Source organism: Petaurus breviceps, unplaced genomic scaffold, assembly GCF_028583685.1.
Source record: "Petaurus breviceps papuanus isolate PSGF00001 unplaced genomic scaffold, PetGlider_PUasm1.0 37, whole genome shotgun sequence".
Classification (NCBI taxonomy): Eukaryota; Metazoa; Chordata; class Mammalia; order Diprotodontia; family Petauridae; genus Petaurus; species Petaurus breviceps.
Window position 1 is genome coordinate 35,896,256 of NW_027186296.1, and position 24,658 is coordinate 35,920,913.

Sequence of the window (24,658 nt, forward strand, 5' to 3'; positions counted from 1 at the left end):
ACCATGGAAGTGAATGTTGAAAACTATATGTATAAAAAAAACAGATTACCTAATTATGTATCCTGTTTATATCTTGTTAATTGTTTTAATGCATAAAAATCTATTTTTCCCAGTTTTTGAGGTCCACTGACCTCAAAAAAAGTTGAGGAGGCCTGATCCTGACTTGTTATTTGTAAAGCCAAGCATGAGCAGCTTTCCAGAGGACTGCTGCTGTGAACAGCTTTCAAGGTTCTGATTACACAGTATAGTGAACTCTATTTATTCAGTAACAAATCAGAGCAAAACATTCACAGAAAACAAAGTACAGCATTCACCATGTCACAACTCAACAACTTAACACTAAAATTGCCACATAGTTTTCACCAAAGTGGTCAGAGTTTTAAGCAAAAGATAACATTCATTTAGTAAATCCTTCATTTAGTAAATACTTAATTCAATCACAAAGGATAAGTTCTCTTTTAAACAAGGTGCATTCATTTAGTCAATCACAAAGTCCACCCCTAGGTCACACCATCTTAGTCTCTTCAATCAGAAAGTCTTCCTTCTTAAAGTACATTCACTTAGTCAATCAGAAAGTAGAAAGGCCATCCACCCCTAGGTCACAAATAAGTTACAATATCATCAGTCACTACTACACACTTCTTAAGGAGTAGTGGAAAGTACAAAGGCCATTCATCCCTAGGTCACAAATAAGTTACAATCTCATCATTCAGCATTAAATACCAAAGAGAGGTCTTTTCACCTTGACTCGAGGCAGGCTTTCAGCTTCCATGGTTCCTCTTCCATGGTCCCAGCTCCTGCCTGAATCTAACCAACTGCCACCTGAGTTCAAAGGCAGACAGCTCCCAGTTTCTTGTCCAGTTCTCCATGTAGTTCCTATTCCATACTGAAGCTCACAGTGTCTAATCCACCTCAAGTCCTTCACAGTTTCTGTTCCTGGGAAGACAAGGCTTAACAAAGCCACAATAACATTCGACCACATTGCCAGAATTCTCATCAATTCACTTTCTGCCCGTGAAATTAAAATAGAACCAAAATAAACAAAGTACCAACACCATAGTCATGCTTCCTCTGGCAGATATGACTGGCCCTCGGAAATCCTTGGCAGCTTGGCTGGCACTCGGAAGTTTCGGCAGCTCCAACTGGTTCTCAGAAGCTCTCAGCATAAGTTTTGGCTGGCTCTCAGAAGAAGCTCTGCCACCATAGGCTCCATTCTTAAAATCAAAATTACTTTCCCTAGCCTGGGCCTCTCCTCCTCAGCCATGCTGCTTGCTCCAAGAAGTTCTGACTCTCCAGCTTGTGCTTTTCCTTATATATGGTATTAGCTCCTTCCTGTTACAACAACAACAGGGGTTCATACCTTCTGTTTTTGAACAGAGGCTTGATATAATTAACTTGAAACTAAGTGCTAAGTACATGTTAGCTTGCCAATACACAGGCATCTTCAAATTCCAGTACTATTACATTATTCAATTAGTATGCCTTGCTTAATAAATTGATATGCTTGGAAGCTTGAAGTTTGTTTCCTCAGTTAATTCAGATTTCATCTTTGGTGAGTCACACTACATTAAGTCAGGACTCCAACCTGTCCCCTCTCTACCACCCCCCCCCCCAGAAGATAGCTTCTCAGAAAAATTTCCTAGAGTACTCTACTCAATCTATTACCTCAGGACTTTTTTCTATGGAAGACTGTCCCTGAAGGTCAGACTCTCCTCAATTCCAATTTCTCTGAGTCAAGGTAAGGTTTACCTCCATACCACTGAGGATGGTTTATTCTACCCTTATTGTTATTCTCTTTAAGAGAACACTGAGGTTAAATTTAATCCCATTCTAAAGATTGGGAAAGGATTACTCCTTTTAAGGGAATGATACCTTCCAGGAACAGTAAAATACCAAAAGATCTCTTCCTTGGAAAAACTGGCACAAACCAGAAACCCCTTAGGGAAATTCTTATTAGCCTGGAACTTCCCATACAGTTGTGGAGTAGATGATTAAAAGCCAGAGTTCTGAAATTTATGGTAAAATATATAAAAACCTAGATGGCTCCTAAATTTGGTGGCAAATTAAAGGCTTTGAAATTAGACTTTCAGTAGGAGATAAGGTGGCTACCAAGTATGTGTTTGTCTTATTGCTTTGACTGTGTTTTTATGTCTTTGCAAAATGCTGAGAAAAAAAGCTTTGTCTTGTTTGATGTTAAGTGTTGTTTGTAGATTCTGCTACCTTGAAAGATTTCTAAGTGGAAAATGCAGTCAGTCACAAATACTACTGTAAAAAGCTGAAGTCAAAGAGTTTGGAATGCTGGGGAAGATTAATGAACTGCCATTTTAGGCATTCAGGGGGAGATTAGGTTAAAAAGGAAAAAAACCTTGCAAGATACATTCTTTGTCATTTCAGTCATGATTCAGTTGGATTACAGAGTTCAGATAATCAAAGAAAAGAAAACTTTTTCCTGGTTTGTAGGAATTTGTGGTGTTATAAATTAATTCCAGATAAAAAATTGTATCAATTACTTAAATCTTTTGTTTTGGGTTTTGGAGATTGAAGATTAATCATTAAGGAATTTAAAGATTAAACATTTTAAGACTGCAGGGAAGAACTCCTGCCTCTGGGTATTCTAGGAGCTCATTCCCTTCTCTCTGTCCTATCTGATATGGCACTTAGCAGAAACTTCATATGTACTGAAATGTCTTAGTGCGTTCTAAAGTGTGGCTCTACAGAATTTCTTTAAAGGAAAAATAAGAATTAAATTCTGTAAAAGTTTTAGGAGTAACTAACACTTTTATTTTTTTAATTTATTTTATTTTTTAATCGCCTCTCCTCCAAGATTGATGGAGCTATTGTTTTAGTGTAATGAAGGAAGGCAGTTAGCTTGAAAATAATCCCAAAGTGGAGAAAAACATAGGTATATGGTTTGCAGTTTGACTCTTATTAACCCTCCTTGACAATGGAAAAAGAAAAGCTTATTTAAATCAGAAAGCAGCTTAAAAATTAGTAAAATTTAATTAAAGAATAGAAAGGGTGATTTAAACTGAAGAGAAATTCATGAAAAGAGATCCCATTGTTGCAGATAATGGAAATAGATATTAGCAACAACAGGGCAGCCAGTGTGAAGTAGGAATGTCTTTTGGGAAGGCTGAAGAACTTCACATCTTTATGTAACAGATTTAATTGATTGGCTAAGTTAGAAGCAGTCACCAAAGGAAAGAATTAGAAAGAAATAAAAGTATTTGTAAGTTTTTAGAAACCCCCAAAAGTAACAGTATTACAATTAATTGGGGGGGCAGTGTGAAATTTTGTGTTACATTACAAAGGAGAAACTACAATGAATGAAGTTTAGTTATTTAGATAGTTTGGATAAGATTAGGAAAATACAGCACTCTGCCCTTGAAAGACCATTCCAGGAATGTATTCTCCAGTCTTTAGAATCTCATGAGCTCCAAAGCAAGGGGACAGGAACTTGAGGCTGCGCTAAGAATCTCTCCCTATCTTTCACCCAGTGTCAAAACTTAAAAGTCTAGGGGAAAGAGAGGGTAAGGCTAGGTTTTGAACATAAAAAGAATTGATTTGGCTCCTTGGGTGATTTTTGAAAGAAAAGAGTTTATGTAAAAGTGAAAGTAGCACTGTGAACCTTTGAAAATGAGCTACTTATTAACTCTTGGGTCTAAATTTTAGAGGTCAGGTGCCTAAAAACCCTGGAAAATTAAAATTTTGATTTTGTGGTTGTACATCCAGATTTGATTTGGTTGAGATTTGTTCTGTAACTAAATTATAATGCAAATGATAATCATAAGGCTGGAAAAATGCATGGGTCAGGGAAACCTGAGTTATACTCTGGTTGCAGAAATTAATTAACTGTGTGATCTTATTTATCTCCATTTCCTGATCTGTAAAGAGGAAAATAATCATTGTACTCACCTCCTAGGGTTGCTGTGAGGATGAAATGACAGGATTGTAAAGTGTGTCGTACAGGAACTAACATTTGGTAAGCACTATATAAATGATGACTATTGTTATTTCTTTAATTGAACATAACTGCACACAGGGTTTTATATGTGATGAGCACTAAAATGCCAAAGGTGATAAAATGAGTGATTTTCATGTAAAATAATTCAGAAATGCATTGGGCTAAATTTACATATGACTGGTGATAAAAATTGATATTGTATATATTATTATTGTGTTACTAAAATTTTTTTAATATTGTGAAATCTGAGAAACCATTGTACCAGAAATGCTGTTAGGCAAATGACTTTCTTTTTAATCTGGATGCTGTTGGATTACAAATTAGGTATAAAAAGAATGTGATTAAAATAGATATTTGAAAACTGTTAAATGTTTAATGGGGTATATTTTGTTTAAAAAATAATAATAATAATTTACTGTTTAAGGAAAAGTCACACAGACGTTTTAAGAGGTTCCTTGAGATTTTATATTCAGGCAGGGCCTAAGATCTTGTCAATCCAACTAATCAGATGTTGCAAATCTAAAGTACTGAAATTTGAGAACCTGGAACTGATAAAGATGTAACTTTAATATATTAAAATGAGTCAACTATCAGGTATTTGCTGTATATCTGAAACCTCAGAATGTGGTTAATTTTAATTTATAAGTAAAAACTAAATGAAATGTAACTGTTAGGAAAACATGAGAAAATTAATATGCAAGCCCTAAGGCTATGGTTAGTGAAATTTTACTATTTGAGGTAAAAAAAAACTCTTGGGACTACAGTTTTGAGTTTTGATTACAGGGATGGTTGTCTGAACTGTCAAGAAGCCAATACTAAAAAATGGCATCTGCTGCAGTCTGGGAACTGCTATAGGTAATGTCTGTCATTGGGAAAAGTTGAGGGTGACGCAACCTTTGGGTGACCTAAGGTAGAATCTTCTTGACTCAGGTTCCCTATTGCACTATTTCCTTTCTGAACAGGAAATTCACTACCTGGTTAATTGTGAGCCTAGTATAATAGCCTGTGAACATGGAGCTTTACTACATGATTGGCTGTCAGATACAACTCATGTCTGGAATCAAACAGTTAAGGAAGTTTTTCCCTTATGGTCTATGTCTGGTCAGTCTGTGCTCTTGAGGGGACAAGTCTTGACATTGTTATAACTATGTCTCTTCTTTTTCTCTTACAGCAAATTTCTTTTTTTTTTTCTTTTTGGAGGGGGGAAGGCAGGGCAATTGGGGTTAAGTGACTTGCCCAATGTAACACAGCTAATAACTGTTAAGCGTCTGAGGCCGGATTTGAACTCAGGTCCTCCTGACTCCAGGGCCAGTGCTCTATTCACTGTGCCACCTAGCTGCCCCAGCAAATTTCTAATATTAAGGCAGATGAGGAAGAGAAGTTTTGTAGGTACAATACTAAATCTATTAATTAACAGATTGATCCTGGAATATCTCTTGATTTATTATAAAAGAATACAAGTATGAAAAATGTTACAATTTTAATCTGTATTTGTGGTCAAATTATAAAATAGGGATGATAATCTCCTAAAAGGGGAACTAGACAAAGTAATAATACAAAGATATAATGATGCAAAAGTTTTCTAACTAAATGAAATAGTAAAATTTGAAAGAAAAACATAATTAGACTATTTTCTCTAGGATTTATACACATGTACATGTGGTTGACTTCCAAATATACTTAGTATGGAAATTCAGGCTTTGGTTTTGTTTTTGTAATAAGTTCTCAAAATTGGATTGAGGATTTTACATATAAAACTGTATTGATGATTAAAAAGAAAGTAAAATTATTTTTCCATTTTGAATTATTTATCTAATAATTTTAAGAGACAAGGATTCATTTTACAAGTCAGAACCTCATATTTTTTTTTTTTAGATTCTTTTATCAGGTGTGGGCTTTAGGTAAAGATAAAAAAAAAAGGAAGTAGTATATAAAAACTTATATTCTCTGAAGTGTCAAGTTTAGAGAACCAAATTTAAGAGACTGTACTAAAACTGAACTTTCTTTTTACTGGCATGTTTTAGCAGAATTATCTAGGAATTACTGTAAGTGATTTGGAACCAGAGAAGCAGAGCCCTTTTCAGAGCTGCCCTGAGAATGAGATCTTTTCTAGAATATTCAAGAGAATATATCTCCAAGAACCAGAGGGCTACATGGAACATCTGGAACTCAGGACAAAATCAAATAATTCAGTGTGCACTGAGAGTGGGTTACTAGCATATAAGGAGACTTGATGCTATTTAATAATGATGGTCATCACTGCACTGCTTTGATCTTTTGTTTCATGGTTTTCACTCACACTGAGTTTTCTTGGTTACCTTGGGGACATATACACTCACCCTCTCATAATTAGTCCATTATGAGCTAAGCAGTCTGATATGTAGCTTGACTTAATTATGAATACATGAAAAACCTTATAGATTTGGTTTATAGATAAATAATTCATGAGGAAAGTGGGTTGATCTTTCCACCATGAACCAAAAGGGGGAATTAAGGAAACTGTGGGACTTCAGTGAACCACACTAACTCCATCTTGTGACGCAATTCTGGAACTTAGTTCTCTTTGTACTCAACTCTATTCCTTTTCTATCTAAATTCTGTCTTAGGAGAAAATTTTATTCAGGCCAGGAATTGTGAGAAAATTTTGTTGCATTGTTTGAACCTAGTCCTGTGAGGTTGTAAAGCTGGACCATTTCTACTTGTTACTTAGAGACTTTTATATATATATATATTTTGAGGGGAGAAGGCAAAGCAATTGGGGTTAAGTGACTTGCCCAAGGTCACACAGCTAGTAAGTGTCAAGTGTCTGAGGCCAAATTTGAAATCAGGTCCTCCTAACTCCAGGGCCAGTGTTCTATTCACTGTGCCACTTAGCTACCCTTAACTAAAGACCTAGGTTATGCTGATCAGAAGCTCAATCAGATCCAAAGATTGATGCAAGGAATTTACTCACAATTATACATCTCAAGCAACTCATTTGTCTTATCTGAAAATTGACCCTATACTGGTCAATCATTTGTTTCCCTATTCTTTTGACTGAATACAAACACTTTGGGGGGAGTGAGACACCTTTTTCTGATTTCAGAAATTACACCTATTTACTCTCCCTCATCCAACTTGGAAAGCCTCTAATGTTTCCTCCATTAAAAATCAGACTGCCTAATTTTGTACCCTAGTTTATATCTTGTTAATTGTTTTAGTGCATAAAAATCTTGTCTTTCTTTGTATCTAGGATCCACTGCCAAGCTGAGGAAGCCTGGTCCCTACTTGGCATGTGTTGCTTAACAAAACAATATGCTCGGAAGCTTGAACCTGTTTTCTCAGTTATTTCAGATTTCAGTCATCATTCAATAAAATCTGCAATAAGAAGGAAGTGAGGTACAAAGTTCTAAGCTAAGCTAACAATAGTCAATAAATGGGATCCAAGACTGCTCAGTAGTCAAGGATGCATCTGGCAGTCAGAGCAGCTCTTTTTGAAAGTTGGTTATATAGGATTGAAAGTTGAAAGAAGGTTATATAGGATACAAAAATAGTCCAATGATACAAATTACATTCTGGACTGTGATTGCTCTGACCCAGAGATGGAAGTTGGGCTATGCTTGGCTTGATTCAGAGAGCAGATTTCTATAATACAGGGCAACAAGGAAAACAAACTATCAAAGTGGTCTAACATCCTCTGGAAATGATGATCAGCAAAGTTCATAGCTTAGAATTGTTGTGGCTGAACTTCAGTCCATAAGAATAGGGAAGTTAAACTTATTACAAATTTTACTAATAGGACCTATACAATCAAGTCTGAATTTAATTCCCAAATATTGATTCTGATTAGATGCAAATATTGGATATAAATTCCAATCAATAACAATTGCACAAAAGAATGTTATTGAAGCATTTAAAATGCATAGAAGCAAATAGAAAGCAGTTCAGAGGGAGACACAGACAAGCAGGACAGTTCTGAAATTACACTGAATTTACTATGTATGTCACAAAATCTAACCTGTATATAAGAGATTCATGTTTTTACACACAATCCTTTTATTTTTGTTGTTGTTCTTTATATAAGAAAATGTTCATGTTTGTGGGTGTTTGGCAAGGTCAAAATTACAAAAAAGAATTTTTTTTTAATAGGAGCAGCAAGATTTGAAATAGGAATGGTGAAAGTCCTACATCTGTACAAGACATAAGAAAGAAACAATCTGTGATAATATCCAAACACCTAGACTAGACCCTGGAACAAATCTGAATTATATATAAAACTCAATTCATCTGCATTTTCAGGTTGTTTACTGAAATTAGTTATGCCAAGAATTGCAAACTCAGGGAAAACAAAACAAAATACAAATTGGCCCAGCTGACTCCTATTCACAAAATAAATAACCTAGAGGTGAACATACATTTTCTGATAACGGTTATACCACTTTCATACAATTAACATAGGCATCATATTTTCATAGCACTATTCTGCATATTAATATTTTAACATATTCTAATTAAACCCTTTTATATTATGAACAGAAATAATTTATAACAGGGAGTGTCATGTGCTTCTTCAAATGACTATAAGAGTCACTTGTTACTAGCTTATTTTCTTCTTTTTCCCCTAGGTCAACTTGTCCCTGACCTGGCTGTAAACATGCTTGATTTCAGTAAAGATGACAAAACAATATAAGTCTATAAATATCAGTTTGTTAGGAAAATTGACATTGATTTGAGTGGGCAAAAGCTTTTCCCTTCACATCTCCTGAAACAAGGATCTCATGAATGATCACATGTATGACTAATTTGAATTGAGCTGTCAAAGTGGTAATGATATGGCAGTGTTGCTCCTGGCCTGTGAATCAAAAGAGCCTTCCCTTCCTAAACCAAGTAGAACTATTGCTGTTGACTTATACCCTATTTTCCATAGAATATACTTCAGGATTACTATGAAATAGAGATAAATTAGTCTGTGAATTATTTATAGAGTTCTGCCAATTTGGGGGAATTTTTCCCAAATGGATGGCCAATGGTTTAAACTGAATCCAAAGAAAAGATCTAGTCATTAAAACGGTTCAAGTCATACTTAGTATGTAGCCTTAGAAATAACAGCTAACTAGTGGGTAATGATCTATGCTAAGTAAGTGGTAGAGAATGTTTATTTTCCTCTATGGGTATTTCTTAACAGGTCAAATAGGAAAGAAGCTCTTTTAAAAAGTAAATCACTAAAACCTATAGAACATTCCTTTTTGTTTTTCATTTTCCATGGCAATAAAGATTACTATTATAGCATAAAATCAACATTCAAATATTGGCTGTAACAAACATTTACTGAATGCCTACTATGTACAAGATAATGTGCTGAAAAGAGGAAATAATTTTGTAGTTTTTTGTGTATTATTCAGGTCCTTTGCTATCTGTCATTTGACTAGTTAAAGAACTAATGATCCCAAAGATCACTAGGATATTTATCAAATATAGGGCAAAAGTAAGGTGAAACTCAGAGACCTTTGAATTTGGAGGAGATATGGCAAAAGTTTTAGAGGGAAAAGTATATTAACTATAAATTATTTTTTAATTAGTTAAAAATTATCTTGTTTATACAACCTCTATTCCTTATCAGCATATAAATCGGAGTTGGTCATAGTCAAACTCAATTATCAAATCTATTTCCTAATCAAATGTAATAGGTAACTATCAAAACAAATGTGAAATATAGAACATCATTTTTTTTAATCTACCCATATGATTTTTCCCTCCTTTGTATGGAATCTCAATTACTGACAGAAGCAGTGGAAAGAACCTCTCATTTTGTACCCAGTTTTACATAATTAGAGGAGAATCTTTCCAACTTTGAAGTTTTCCCATTTCAAAGATGGCACAACCCTTGACCAAAATGAGTATGAAAACAAAACTAAATGAAAGAAAACATGGAAGATATGATCTTAAAGAGACTTCAAGTGTAGCCATCTATTCTATTTGGGTTACTATTTAAAGTTAGAGAAATGTGTATTAATTTGGATACATATAAATAAAGGGAGTTTTTTTTTACTGTATTAAGATTAACCAAAACAAAAATCTTCTTCCTTGCCATTTTGAAAGAGATGAGCAGATTCTCTAAATGTCATATCATAGAATGATATGTTTTCAGTAACCAAAAGTAACCTACCTGCAACATAACTAACAAAGCATTTGTCTTATAACTTTAGTATTAAAAAAAATTATTTAGTTGTTGATGTTTTGTTTGTCTGTTTGTAGATTTACCATTATGTTTAGTGTTAATCTCAGGCTTTAGAATTTTAATGAGTATGCTGTCACACTAAAATGTCCATCCACAAAAAAAAATTCAAATTGTTTCTAGGAAATCAACACTGACAGTTGTTGCCTCCTATAATAAAGACATTAACTTGACTCTGGCTGTTAAGATAGAAAATACAAAGTAAAAAGCAGTTGTAAAAAGAAGCTGTTATGTAAACTGTACTAGATCAAATAACAATCTATGCCAACCTTCCTTCTGCCTAAAATTTCATTACAGATGCTTGATTACTGATTGCAAAATGATTTGGTGTTAAGGAGCAAAACACTAAAAAATGTTTAAATGTGAAACCAATTGCAGTATTAGAACACAGACATCAAAAGACTTTCAAAATTACTTCTCCTGTACCTATCAATTCACAAATCAACATTATACGTATGACTTAGGGAAGTTATTAGCTTTGGGAGAGGCTCAGTCAAAGCAAAGAGGTTATAATCTCACATTTTCCATTCTTTTTCCGTCCATCATTCTTCCATGCCTTGGAATCATGTTATTTACCATGTTTACAGATCCACCTCAACCTCTTTTATTTCCAAATGTGCCATGTGTGTTAATATGGTTATTACCACTTCCATATTCTTTAATATGATGAAGTTCCACTCAAGCCTCAATCACTATACTCAGTAGCCACAGCAAATCCTTGTAGTAATCTTCAAAATACCTTGGAGAGTCACCATACTACTGCCAGAATGATTTCTTGATCAAAGGATCTGAAAGAATGTGATAGGCAAACCAGAAAGGTAGGATGAAATAACACACAAGCCTGAGAATGGGAGAAAGAAATGGAGTAGGCAGGCAAATAAGCCTGGAAAAAAAAATTAAAAGAAGAAAAGGAGTAGTAATTAGCTAGCAAATTTCTCTGTTGAAATAGTCTGATTTCAATTTAATCTTTGTCTTTGGTTTAAGCTAATGATAACTAACTTTGTAAAATCAGAGGTCTAAGAATATCTATTTTTAGAATAGCTATTATTATACATTATCCATATGTGAATTGCTTGTTTCTAAATCTTCTAATTCTAGTTCCTTCTAAGGATCTTTGGATGTGGTCAGTCGTTGGTTTTTAAGAAATAGCTTAAAGCGATTAAATGACTCACTTTTCAAAAGCGCATTAACTTTTTCAGGTCACTGGGGTACTATTTACTAAATTACCTTTTCTACCACATTCAATAGTACCCCAGTGGGCCAAGAGAATAAAAGTACCTCTGCAAAGTGAGTCATTTATTCCCTTTTCTCCAATACCAGATGCCATATGTCCCTGGTGACTGAAAAATGAACACATTTCCATAGAGAAAAGAAAGAATTGTCCCATAATGGATGAAATAATTTGGGTATGAGTAAGCTTATCTTCCCTAAATAAATGTAAAACAGATGAACTCTCCTCTATGATTTTGCCCTGAAAGTTGATGAAAAGCCAACAAATAGCTCAAGAGGATTTCTCATTCTTCCATCCTTAGGGTTTCTTTTTTATTGAAACCAAGACCTCAAAATTAGAATATGATACAATTTCAAATCTGGTGGTTGTCAGGAAAAAATGCATGAGCAAAGTACAGCTTTGTTTTGAACTGACACTTTTTAAGCTAAGGTATTTATTTTAATTATGAAATCAGATCTCAATCCTCAAAAGACTGTTGTCCCATAAAAATTATACTACATCTATCAGTGAAGCACACCTTGCATTCTTGCCTAAAAAACTGATGGCTTTTCTAATAAACAGATTGTTGCCTTTAACCTCTGTAAAGATAGGAAACCACTCAGATTGTTTTATGAGTAGCCACTGAGAAATTCACACTATATAATTAGCAGATGCCATTGCAAAACCAAACTAAGTTTTTAGTGCTATTAGTCCCTTGCTCTTCTGGAAGATGGCTACACAATGAAAACAAGACAACTTTAATTTAAGAATCAACCAGTTTCTAATTAAACTGCCATAGGCAGCTGGTTGGATAAGTTTTAATCAGTTTCAATCACCTATTGATTGGTATACTGAAGCCTAAAAAATTAAAAGTAAAAGATGATTGGGGAATTGTCCCATCTCAGAACAACAGTAGAGGCCTCTGTAAATAACTCCTCTTTTAACCATCAGCTAAATGAACACTTCAATACTGCAGTACAAAGTCTTCTGCAAAATTACTTTAACTAACAAGCAGAAATTTATCAGCTTCAGCCAAAATCAATGCTGAAATCAATTTGAACACTGGTTGTGTCTAAAGGGGCTCATTGGCAATTTAGGGAAATTACACCATGTAAATGCCTGTGCTTTAATTGAACAGTTTCATCAACTAGGCTGTGATTGCTGTCCATTCATTTATTTACTTTCACTGCAGCTACCATTCTGCAAAGGAATGGCTTTTGTCAGGCTGGAGAGAGAGCACTTTATCTTCATTTTATGCACTTTTGTGCATAACAGATTTCGTGAAATAAGCAAGTCATGGCCAGGGTCAAACAAACCAGGAGGGGTTTGTTCTTTTAAATAGCAACAACCAATCCCCACACAATCACTAGACAGTCTTCTTTCTTAAACAAGGCCCCATGAAGCAATCTGAGGGACTTCCACAGCACAGTCCAATGTGACTGTAGTACACCCTAAAGCAGTGGTCTCTAAAGAGAGATGCTGGGGTTCCACTGGGAATTGGAAGAAAATATTAGAATTTCTGTTTATATTTATTTTCTTATCCAGAAAAGAAAGAAATCAAGCTTTCCTAATTATTAACAAACGGATTGGCAGTAGTGCCCTCTCTCGGTCATGTTGTCATGTATGTTCGTGAAGGGTGGGAGCCCCACAATACAAAAGTGTTGACAATGCCCCCCCAAACTCTGTTGGTTTTTGGCATACTGAGACATACTGAGGTTTGTGTGTGCCCAGTTAAGTGGATTTAAAGATTCTGTTATCTAGTGTTAACTAAACTGAATCCTACAAAATGGACATCTGACTTTAAAAGATTCCTCAAATTGAAAATAAGAGCAATGGGAACACAAGCGAGCAACGAAATGGAAAAACTGACATTTCAATTCTTCAGCTACATCTTGAGGTTAAGAACAATGAAGATCAAATCAGATCTGATAATGATAAAAAGGTCAAAATTATCAAGATTACATGAAATAGATTCATATATAATATTGTTAATGATGAACCTAACCCTAATATACAGTCTACCTTAACATATTAGCTAATGACAGTATGAAGCAATCAGTTAGCAAGACATTTCAAAACTCAGTTTTCCCTTCCCCCTGAAAATCATGTTTGTCACCTATTAAAAACTTTCATATATGTACAATTTAAAGAAATGGAAACAGAACTTTCTAATCTGTTTAAAAATCTTCCAAATGAATTTCAGTGAGTTTGAACCCATTTGTTAAAAAATATAAAAAAAAAATAACAATTAGCATTTACTTTGTGGGAATCAGGGAAGATGGAAATTTACTAGCTGAAGTTCAACCAAAAACCTTTGAATTATTGGTGGATGACATTGAAAAAGGAGTGTTATCATTTGGTAAGCACAGCTAATGATGTACTTCCTCCAAATGGAGCTAGGTGTTGGTATGAAATACCATTTTCAACAATGACAGCCATTAAAATAAAATATCAGAATAATATGTGTGAAGAACAAAACATCTAAATCACCATATCACAAGGTGTTTGCTCAAGATTTTCAAGTAATGAAACATATTCAATCACATTGTTTGAATTAAATTATTATTAAAAGATTTTATCTAAAGTATTACTAATTAGAGGCAGGTAGGAGGCACAGTGAATAGAACACTGGGACTGGAGTCAGCAGGACCAGAGTTCAAATCCAGCCTCAGAAACTTAACATTTAACTAGCCGTGTGACCTTGGGAAAGTCATTTAACCCCAATTGCCCTGCCTTCCCCCGTCCAAAAAAAAAAAAAGCAAAAAATAAATAAATAAAATAAAGTATTACTAATTACATTTTTAAAAGAGCATAAAGGCCTAATCAAAGTACTTTTAAAATATTATTTATCTTTATCTCATCCTCTTTAAATTTGTATAATGTGTATTTTATAATGTATATAATGTATTAGTACAGTAAAACATGGATAATTTTATAAATAATTAACCCTGAACACTCTGGATTTAAAATACAACCTGGCTAATGCCTTTGTGAGAGATATTTGAGCTGTGATTTTCCTGGTGTGGGTCCTTGTTCCACCAACATATACAATTGCTACTCCACATCTGAGCAGATGGCTTTATGAGTTGCAACGGTCAAAAAACATTCATCATCTATTGAACAACTTTCTTCATGTGTCAAATAGTAATAATAATAGCAGTTGCCTCACAAGGTTGTTGTGAGAACTAGAAAACAACATATGTAAAAGGCTTTGCAGACCTTAAAGCACTCTACACATGCTACCTAGTCTTATTTCTACCTAATTATGCTAGGCCTCAGACAACAGAGTGCCACACTGGGTCTGGACTAGAAGCATTTCCAACTTTGTAAGATTCACTGGAGCTCAGAATGCTCTCACATGATGTCTGAAACCAAAGGTCTTCTCCCTGCCATGATGAAGTACTGGTGCAGACTGTAGTAGAGGTCTTTCTAAGACAGCTTGAGTAATTTGTAGAGAACCATTTATAAGAATACTGGGCCTTGGTATTACTTTCAATTTAATATAATCATCCCATGTCAACAACACTAAAAAAAGAGATGCAAATAATATCCATTTAACTGCCATGTCATAGTTTGCTGACTTTACACAAGAACTCTAGCAGTACACAATTCCACTATTATAATACTGGTATTGGAAAACAACCCATGCAATTCTCCCCCACTGTGGTGAAATATTCACATAATAACGATTAATAATAATAATAACTGGTATTTATGTAGTACTTTAAAATCTACAAGTGTTTTTTACAAACATCATGTGCTCATTTGAGCCTCATGATAACCCTGTTAGGTTGATATTGTAGGTATTCATTATTACTCTCATTTTGCAGACATGGAGGCTGAGGCTCTGAGAGGTTAAATGGCTGGTATACAGTCAGGCAGGGTCAGACATGGCATTTGAATCAGATTCCAGTGTTTTCTCCACTCTGCCATGCTGCCTCACCTATACATATTCTCCATGTACACAAAGAATACAGTTTGATTTACAACATACCCAGTCTACACTGGGAGACCCTCCTTCACTAGGAGGTCCTGACACTAGCAGCATCAAAACAAAGGTACAATTTAGAGCTACCATTTCTATTTGAGTTTGACACCACTACTCTACACCAATGGAATCACAGGTCTGAGCCAAACCAAAACAAAAATGCACACTCTAATTTATAGACTAGCAAGGTATTTTATAATGGTATTTCATTCTGTTAACAAGTTGACATAAAAATTAAGTAATTGTGGTTTTACAAAGTCCTTTGAGGTTAACTGAGAGGCTGCTATGGGAACCCAAACAGTCAATTCTTCTTTCAATGTTTGTAATATGCTTAAAAACAAAATTTAAAAAAAAGGATGGAAACAGAAAAAAAAAAAGACTAGCTTCATTTATAATGATATATTAAGCAGAAAACACTAACAGGACCTGCAAAGATTATGAAAAGAAAAGCATCATAGTATCATGGTAATAAAAAGAAAAAGATATACTTCATACTCAAGTGAACAGCCAAAATTGTGTGGCTTAGTGACCAGAAGTAACATTTCTGACATCTGGATAATTAAGATGTATATGTGCACACACACACACACACACACACACACACACTTTAAAAACTGCATCAAGAATACAGAAACAATTATTCACTATACCTAATTTAATATCTAACTATACAAAGTACAGGAGAGCAGGTTCATATGCAATTGAAGGACAGTAACAATGACAATCAAAATTGCTATAATCATGTATATTTAACAAGAGAGACAAGTCCTAATGAAATGTCAGAGGGCATGCTGTCCCTGACTTACACAAAGGTTATATCCTATAAATTTGCAAAACTCTTTGGAATTAAAATGCATTTTCCAATATGAAACCATGATGGTAGTTAGGTCCCAAGGCTAGTTCCAAGCACTCTGTTTTTTATCAATATGCTAGTATACCTCTCACTTTGTGTCTGAGTGCTGCCCTAAGCCTATTACTGTTAACACATCACCCAGGTAATGGTACTTCCCCAAATGCCCTGTTCTGGCAAAACTATTTACATTCCTAATCAAAACTATTATTTCCTAAGTATTACAGGTCTATTTCGGTTAACTGTTAGGAGGAACTCAGTCTAATTGAACTAAATCATACTAATATATAGGTGACTAATAGCAATTTAACCTTCCAAGAAAGGGTAGAATTTCAGGCAATATGAGAAAAATATTCCAAATAAGTGTAGAGGAAGACACTTTGAAGAATAATGAACCCATGACATATAAAGGTCAGCCCTGCTAAGGAATTTTCACCCTGGTTAGGTTCTCATATGCTAGTCCCATTTTCATAACTGCTCCTCTTCTATCTCTGCCTTCCAGAGTATTGAAATGCCCCAAGTTCTTTTCCCAATAGCTCCCCTGGCAACAGGGACTCTAGGGATAAGGTTTCTAATACCAGTATAGGAAGAGACACAATCTAATACTTTCAATCGCAGAGTAACTTTGTTTTTCATCCTAGTTTGCTGTTAGCACTTGGGTAAATCACTCAGGGGCACTATGCCTCAGTTTCCTCATTCGTCAAACATCTGTTCTATGCACCTTACAATGTGCTATGAATATAAAGTGAGATGATAGTTGCTGGAACACTTTGAAAAGTCAAAGGACAACGAAATTTTTAAAGGACAATAAAGCTACAAAGACATAGAACTGCAATAATTATAATTCTGAGTACCTCTTTTCACTTGGGAAGAAAGAGTATTAAAACAGCTTATATGGGTTTTGAAGAGAGCAGGTAAAACTTTCATTTATCCTATTTAATCCCTTGCCTCAGACAGTGAAATACTCTACACCCCAAGAACTATCTAGAGAAAAAAAAATTGCAGGGCAATTTCAAAGGCAATAGTCCATTTATTTATTTTTTATTTTATATATTTATTTTTTAAAGGCCAACCCATATTTAGACAATTTAAATATAGTTCCAACAGAAGTACTCCTACAAAAGCAGCAACGGTATCGTAATGTATTCTCACATTCAGACACTCGCTGGGATCATCCAAGTTCTTTGATTTAAAAAAAAAGACTTTAATGGTACACATCTTTCTTATATGCAATGTAATCTACAATCTCTTGTGGACACATTAACTTTTCAGCATCTGTGTCAGGAATTTCAAACCCAAATTCATCTCCCATGGCCATTATAATTTCTACTTGGTCCAAACTATCCAAGCCCAGGTCTTTCATAAAATGCGAAGATACTGAAAACTTTTCTGGATCAATCTTATCATACAGTTTCAAGACACATAGCACACGGTCCATAATGCTCTCCAGTGTCAGAGGGGCCAAGTCACTATATTGGCGGCTGAACTGTAGTAATATCCCTGAAACCAGCATGTGTGCAAGGGTAGGGACCGCCGCTACTGTCCTTCTCCTCCTCTGCCCCGCCGCCTACGCGCGGACCAGGGCAAGCACGGGGACCCAGGGCCGGGATGGCGGCGCCAAGGCTGTGGGCAGGCGGCAGACACAGGCTGAGAGGCCACGGGCCGCCATGGCTACGCCGACCCAATAGTCCATTTATAAAGGTATGTGTAATAATAGCTGAGTATATTATATGTCTATGCTAAATATCCAACTTCAAAATTTATCTAACATAACATTTTTATTACTATAAAGTTCTATTATATTTCATTTAATTGATATGACAAGTGGAAAATACATTTTCTTAGTTTTAAGATAACTTTTTTGAAAATTTAATTATGGTTTAATCAGGGCTTTATGTTTATTGACTAAGTTTATTGTTACATTTTGCTGCTACAATAAGCAGACATAATAGAATCAGTATGTTTGAGACCCTTACATAATACATATTTTCCAAATACACTCAGCTTGTTAAAATGCTATATTGATTGTACCCTAAAGCAAGTTCTAATTTTTTCTGAACATTTTTCATTTCATTATTTGATTCCACAAAACAAAGAACTATGAACTCTGCTTTTGACAATAAAGTCATATGATGTTTTAAATTTCTTCAAAATATAAAAATGGCTATGATATAGTTTGAGGAAAGACAGCTTAGTATGTGATTGTTTAGAAAATATCTCACTAAAAATTATTGTTAAATATACTCATGCACCTAAGGCAGCTAGGTGGTACAGAGAATAGAGCACTGGGTTTCGAGTCTGGAAGACCCGAGTTCAAATCTGGCATCAGACACTTACTACCTGTGTGACCCTGGGTAAGTCATTCAGTTCCTCATCTGTAAAATGAGCTGGAGAAAGAAACAGCAAACTACTCCAGTATCTGGCAAGAAAACTCTAAATGGGGTCATGAAGAGCCAGATTCTACTTAAAATGACTGAACAACAACATACTCATGCATACTATGCATATTTTAGATCAATACTAATATCTCTACCAATTTTAGTGTACTTGCAACTTAGATTCAGAGGCAGAATGTATATATTCCCCCACAATCTAGACCTTAAACATTTCATATGGTAGCAATTTCACACAAATATGGTTCCTCTCAGGCCAAAGTGATCAATTGATAAAGCTAAAAGAAATGTGGTAGAAAGGTACATACAGTAAATGCCTTTTGGACTTTCCAGTGAATTATTTTTCAAAAAAGCAATTTAAGTAAATACCCTAGATGCCAGAGTATACAAATATTTTCCTCTTCTATGTGCCAACCAAGAGCCTACAATTTCCTAACATATCAATTACTGTAACAGAGCTGAGAAAAATTGTAAAGTTTGTTATATATCTAGAAATACATCATATACACTAGTGTAACAATGCAATTAATCTGTGGATTCAATTACCAAATTTTAAGTTTTTTATAGACATAAATAGACCCAAAGGATACCCAAACAATGAACTATGCTGACTTTGCTTCTTTCATCCAAGAGATTATATTAAAATAAAATAATCCATAAAAACAAGAAAAAAATTTTAAAAAGAAATAAAATCACAGAATTTTAGACTTAAAAGGAACCTTAGAGGTCATCCAAGCTAATTTTGAATTAAATAATTACTTCTGTATAGTCATCTATCTAGATTTTGCTTAAACATCTCTAAGTAAAGGGAAGTTCATTATATCCTACTGTAGACTATTCTGTAAGACCACCATTTATTACATGCCTACTATGTGCAAGGTACAATGAAATCTTTCCAGGCTGTATCTGTCTTTTTAACTTCTACAAAATGATTCTAGTCCAGGTTTCTAGAATAAAAATAAATTCTAACACCCTTTTACACAACAGCTCTTCAATTATTTTAAAGCAGCTGACATGACTTCCCTAGTCTTTACTTCGGCTCTTTTAAACTGTTTTTCATAGCTCAATTGCATTCTCTAATGTGACCTCTGCTCTCTCTAGCATTTTAATGGTACTTACCACATACTGCTTCATTTAACTATTAGGTTCATGTGTTATCTATACTGTTAGAATGTACGCTCTTGAGGGCAGGGAATATATCTCAAACATCTCTTACCCCACACCAGTGTGCATTACAAATCCTTGTGCACAGTAAGTATCAGAGGGAGAAGAAGGAAGGATACAATTTCCTGAGCCTCAGTAAGTATCAGAGCGAGGAAGATACATTTTCCTGAGCCCTCATGAATATGGCTGTCCTCCTCTGTACATACATTTAAGTTTGTCAAGATTCATCTTAGTGTAATACTCAGAACTAGATAATATACCATAAATGTGGTTTGTCCAGTCCTGAATACAATGGAACTATTAATTTCCATGATCAGGACACTATACCACTGTATATTTGCTAATCTACCTGCATCATGTTAAGGTTTTGTTTACTTTTAATTTTATTTTGCTAATCACCTTGTTGGCTCATATTAAACCTATGAGTAATTAAAATCTAAATTTTTTTCCTCCCATGTACAGTATATATTTAGACCAAGGCTCCCTTAGCTTATATTTGTGAAAGTTTGCTTAACTTTATGCATTCACAACTAATTCTGCAGGAACTTTTAAATTCTTTATTAATAAAAAGGTCTTAACTAAAAGAAAACATTAGCACAAAGTTCTGCCCTTTAAAAATCTTTTTTTTAAAAGAAATGTAGGTGGTAAAACAAAGATTCAGCAAGTTCTCACTGGAAATATGCTATAAAGTATTGATTTTTTACCAGACTCAATTGACTGAAAAGTTGTTTGTATAGCAATATTGGCCAAGCCAATATGCTGGAACAATTTTGTTAGCCATAGTAATCAAGTGAATTTCTGAAGTATAATTATAATGTCATAAAAACTAAAGCCAACATACCCCTTCTCAAAGCAATAAAGCTATACAGGCTATAAAACAAAGGAAGGGGGGAAGACTATATAAATGAGATTTTTAAAAATTAAATTTAGTGTCTTTCAAGAATACCACTACTCCCTTTCTCCCCCTTCCCTTAAGCCAAGGTTAGCATGAAAAGTGATCAATACTTCAATCTCAATAAACTATTTCAATAATAGTTAATTCAGGTGGAAACAGAGTCTGAAAATTTCTGTTCAGTGACCTGTGACATCCTGTCATGTTTGCTGAATGCCAATAATACATCATTGCCATAATGGATATGACTAAGTGTAAAGTTGTGGCAAAGTGGTGAAGCCGGGGGAAAGGGAGCAAAGGAGAGAAAGATGCATCCAATCACATGAACTCAGGTTGATTCTCTAGATTCTAATCAATATTATATACATTGTCTTCTGAAACAAATCTCTAATTGTGAACACTGAGAGAAGGGAGAAAGTGAAACATACATAATTAATTTTATTCGACAAATGCTTATTGATTTTCTGAAAACATAAATATCTGCCTGTCATACAGTACTTTAATACAATCCAGCCATATACAAGTATTCAATTTTGGATTCAGATATTGTCTTGTTTGCTAGTTTAAAACATAATGATCTTTAGGACAAGGAAAAGACTGTTCATTTGATCAGAAGGTTAAAGTTAAAATAAACCAAATAGCTATCCAAGATCTTAGGCTAGTATTATGGCTGCACTTAAAATACCATACCTTATTTGCAAGGCACATTTTGGGCAAAAAAGAAGGATAGGAGATGGGGTAATGATGGTTCAAGGCCTTAAAAAGACTGGTGAGGGATGAAATCTTGGGTGATCTCAAACCAGGTATGTTGTTTTGATTTGGCATTCTTAAATATGTTGGGGGATAAGAAAGATAAGATCTTTCTTGATATTATGAAATGTTCCATATGTGTCACATAACATAGAATAAGGAATGGAAGGGATGGAATTCTATATGTGATAATCATAACTTAATGATGCTCCCCTCCTCTAAAGACTTTTTATCATCACTGGCTCTAAGTTTGAATGAATTTACCCATCTTTAATCTTCAAGAATTTTACATCCACATGAGACAGTTGAAGAATTTTAAATTTTGTTCAAGTGGACATCCCCTTCATTGATGCAGGTAAGAACTCTTATACAATTTCAAAAGAAGGTCTTCAAAAGTTATCAAGGTAGAAAAATTCATCACCCTGTATGACAACCACTGATGAGCCTCATCAGTCCTTGGAAAACTGAAATAATAGACTATCTATCTCTGGGTATTTAGAGTTTTGTTTTGTTTGTTTGGGGGTTTTTTACTCAATATTTTACTTAATTACTTAATTTACTTAAAAACTTATAATGGACCTAATTTGTTCATGGCATTATGCTAGACTTTGAGAATATGAGGACAAAATGGATGAAGTCTTTGTCCAGAAGGTGCTTACACTCTACTAGAGTATACAATATATAAATATACAAGCACAAGAATGATAATCTGAGAAGGCAAATAATGTTAATAGCTAAGAGATACAGAAAAGTGTGGTGTTAAGTATGACATCTGAGTTAGGAACCTTGAATAAAGCTAAGGATTCTAGGAGACTGAGAAGAGAACAGAGTATTTGAAAAGTATTTGAAAATGAGAAAAACACATTGTCAATATTTCTCCTATACTTTTAAAACTTTCACATCTTAACATACCTCATTTCTTAAAAACTGGCATTCTGAGTCTTGCTTAAAAGAATTGGCATTACAATAAGGCAAAAACAGTACACTACAAAACGAAGGCGTTAGAAGTATTTCATCTCAAAGGCCCTTCCTAATTCTAAATTATATCATTCAAAATGCTTACTTGATTGAATGAACACATCGATGCTACTTAATTCTAAGAATTCTATATGTCCCTGTATTTCCATACAAAAACCAATTCATAGACCAAGAAAGTAAATAACCCAAACAACAGGTAAAGCCAGAAGATAAAAAGTTTAATTAGCATCAGCTGATGGGCAACTGTCAGATGGCTAACAACTCTGCAGAACAGAGAAAAGATACACACAACATATATATGAATATATAAATACACACCGAGCTTTATAGATATATCTCATACAGCTTTAGAACAGGAGACAAAAGAGGCCTATTAGGTGAAGCTGCTCATCCACTTTTCATATTTTGGAGGTTAAACAATAGAGACAGGATGTCAGGTGATTTGGGGGTTGGGGATGGAAAGGAAACTTTAGCTTTGGAGTAACCATGGTATCACCCAAGATTATGTCTGTTAGGTGTTTGCCTGCAGTTAATCAGACCATCTAGGTGGACTAGTAGGTCTTTAGTTAATTTCATCAGAACATCTAGGTTAGAGTGGAGGACTGAGATAGTGTCTACCTCCCACTGAGATGGAATCAGAATGAGAATCTGTCTTTAATTACACAACACTGCAGGCTACATTTCTTTGATCTCTAAGGCTACTATCTCTGGGGAGACATTTTCCCCAAACTCACAGGACATAGATTTTGTATACTTCCTCCACACAAGAAGATGGATCAAATACTAAAGAATATGTATGTTACCTTTAATGCATACAATTTTGAAGAACTTAGACTTCCTTGTCTCCATCCTAGAATATATTAATTCATAATACAGCCTTCAATAAAAATATAAGCATATTTTGAGAGTTAAATAATACCATTTTTGGTGAAATAAAACTTAAAGCTGGGAGAAGCATGGTATGAAGTTTAATAAAGAAAGAGTGCCACATTTCTAGACAAATATTAGAAAATGGTAAAAGAATCACTAAATTCATCCAGTATGCAAAAGATCTGATGGAAATATTCCCTACCATATCACTAATGAACATCTTTCTTCCCTATGCTATTTTTTTCTCTACCTTTCTAATAATCTTATTATGGTCTAAGTTCCAAAGAATAATCAGAGGAACGAGATATGAGTACTCAAGCACATCTTCAACTCATCCTTAAAGAATTCCCTATTCTTTAGCTCTCTGGCTCTGGATTAGCACAAGGGCACAAGGAAAGAGGACCACTGAAACTCTAATTATCATATTGTAGAGGGGACTCAAATGCATATGCTCTTTTCTATCATGCCCAGGTTTCTGGCAAATGGACAATGGTACCATAGTTATTGTTGTCTGAGGCCAGATTTGAACTCAGGGAGATGAGTCTTCCTGACTTCAGGCCCAGAATTCTATCCGCTGTGTCACCTAGTTGCTCTGATACCACAGTGAATGACAGGAAATAGCTCCTAGAAAAGCTGTGTCCTTGGCCACTAGTGGCACGAGAGGGAACAATTCAAGTCAAAGATAATGACAAGGGGGAAAAGACAGAAATGAAGAAAAATCACTTATGGAAAACTACAGGCACCTCTGGAGGACAGTCAGGGAGAAAGAGAACTGTGGCCTTCGACCTCTTCAGAAACACCAAGCATCTTTGTTCTACTATTTGAAAACATAAATTTTTAATTAAAAAAATAAGTCCAAAGGAACTTAGTTGTAAATATTTCGTTTCCCACAAAAGATCAATATTTTCCTCTTCTCTAGAAGACCATAATAGAAGTACTTTGCTTTCAAACCCTGAACACAGAAATGCAGCTGGAGTCCAGACCTGTGACCCTCACGAGAGTTCAGAGGACTGGACTCAGGCTAAGGACCTGTATTCTCCAGAGAAACACTTGGTTTGATCTGACCAAGATGGAGATATCCCCTCTTGGTATCTAAGGACATGCCCCTTTTGTAGTTACAGTGCAATTTTCATCTGTATTCATGCTGCTAGTCAGAATTTAAGGATCTAAGGACATTATTAACCAATTAGAAAATAAATGGGTTATTTTACAACTTTGGAAATATATGTTACTATCAAAGTTAAAATGTCTAAGGTATAAACAAGATCATAATAGGATGCAGGGTTACTGTATATATGGTAAATAGTTCTCTGGAGAAAAGCTTTATTACTCCCTCAGGGCTTTCTCACAGAGTATGGATTTCTTAATTCCTAGCGGAATATTTT

At 34.7% G+C, this 24,658-nt stretch overlaps 1 protein-coding gene and 1 pseudogene across 1 annotated transcript in view; both read right to left on the bottom strand.

Moving 5' to 3' along the window:
- MAP2K5 (mitogen-activated protein kinase kinase 5) overlaps positions 1-24,658 on the bottom strand; it is a 292,027-nt gene that overhangs the window by 202,520 nt on the left and 64,849 nt on the right. The window lies entirely within an intron of this gene.
- Positions 17,256-18,270, bottom strand: LOC138168525 (acyl carrier protein, mitochondrial pseudogene; annotated as a pseudogene).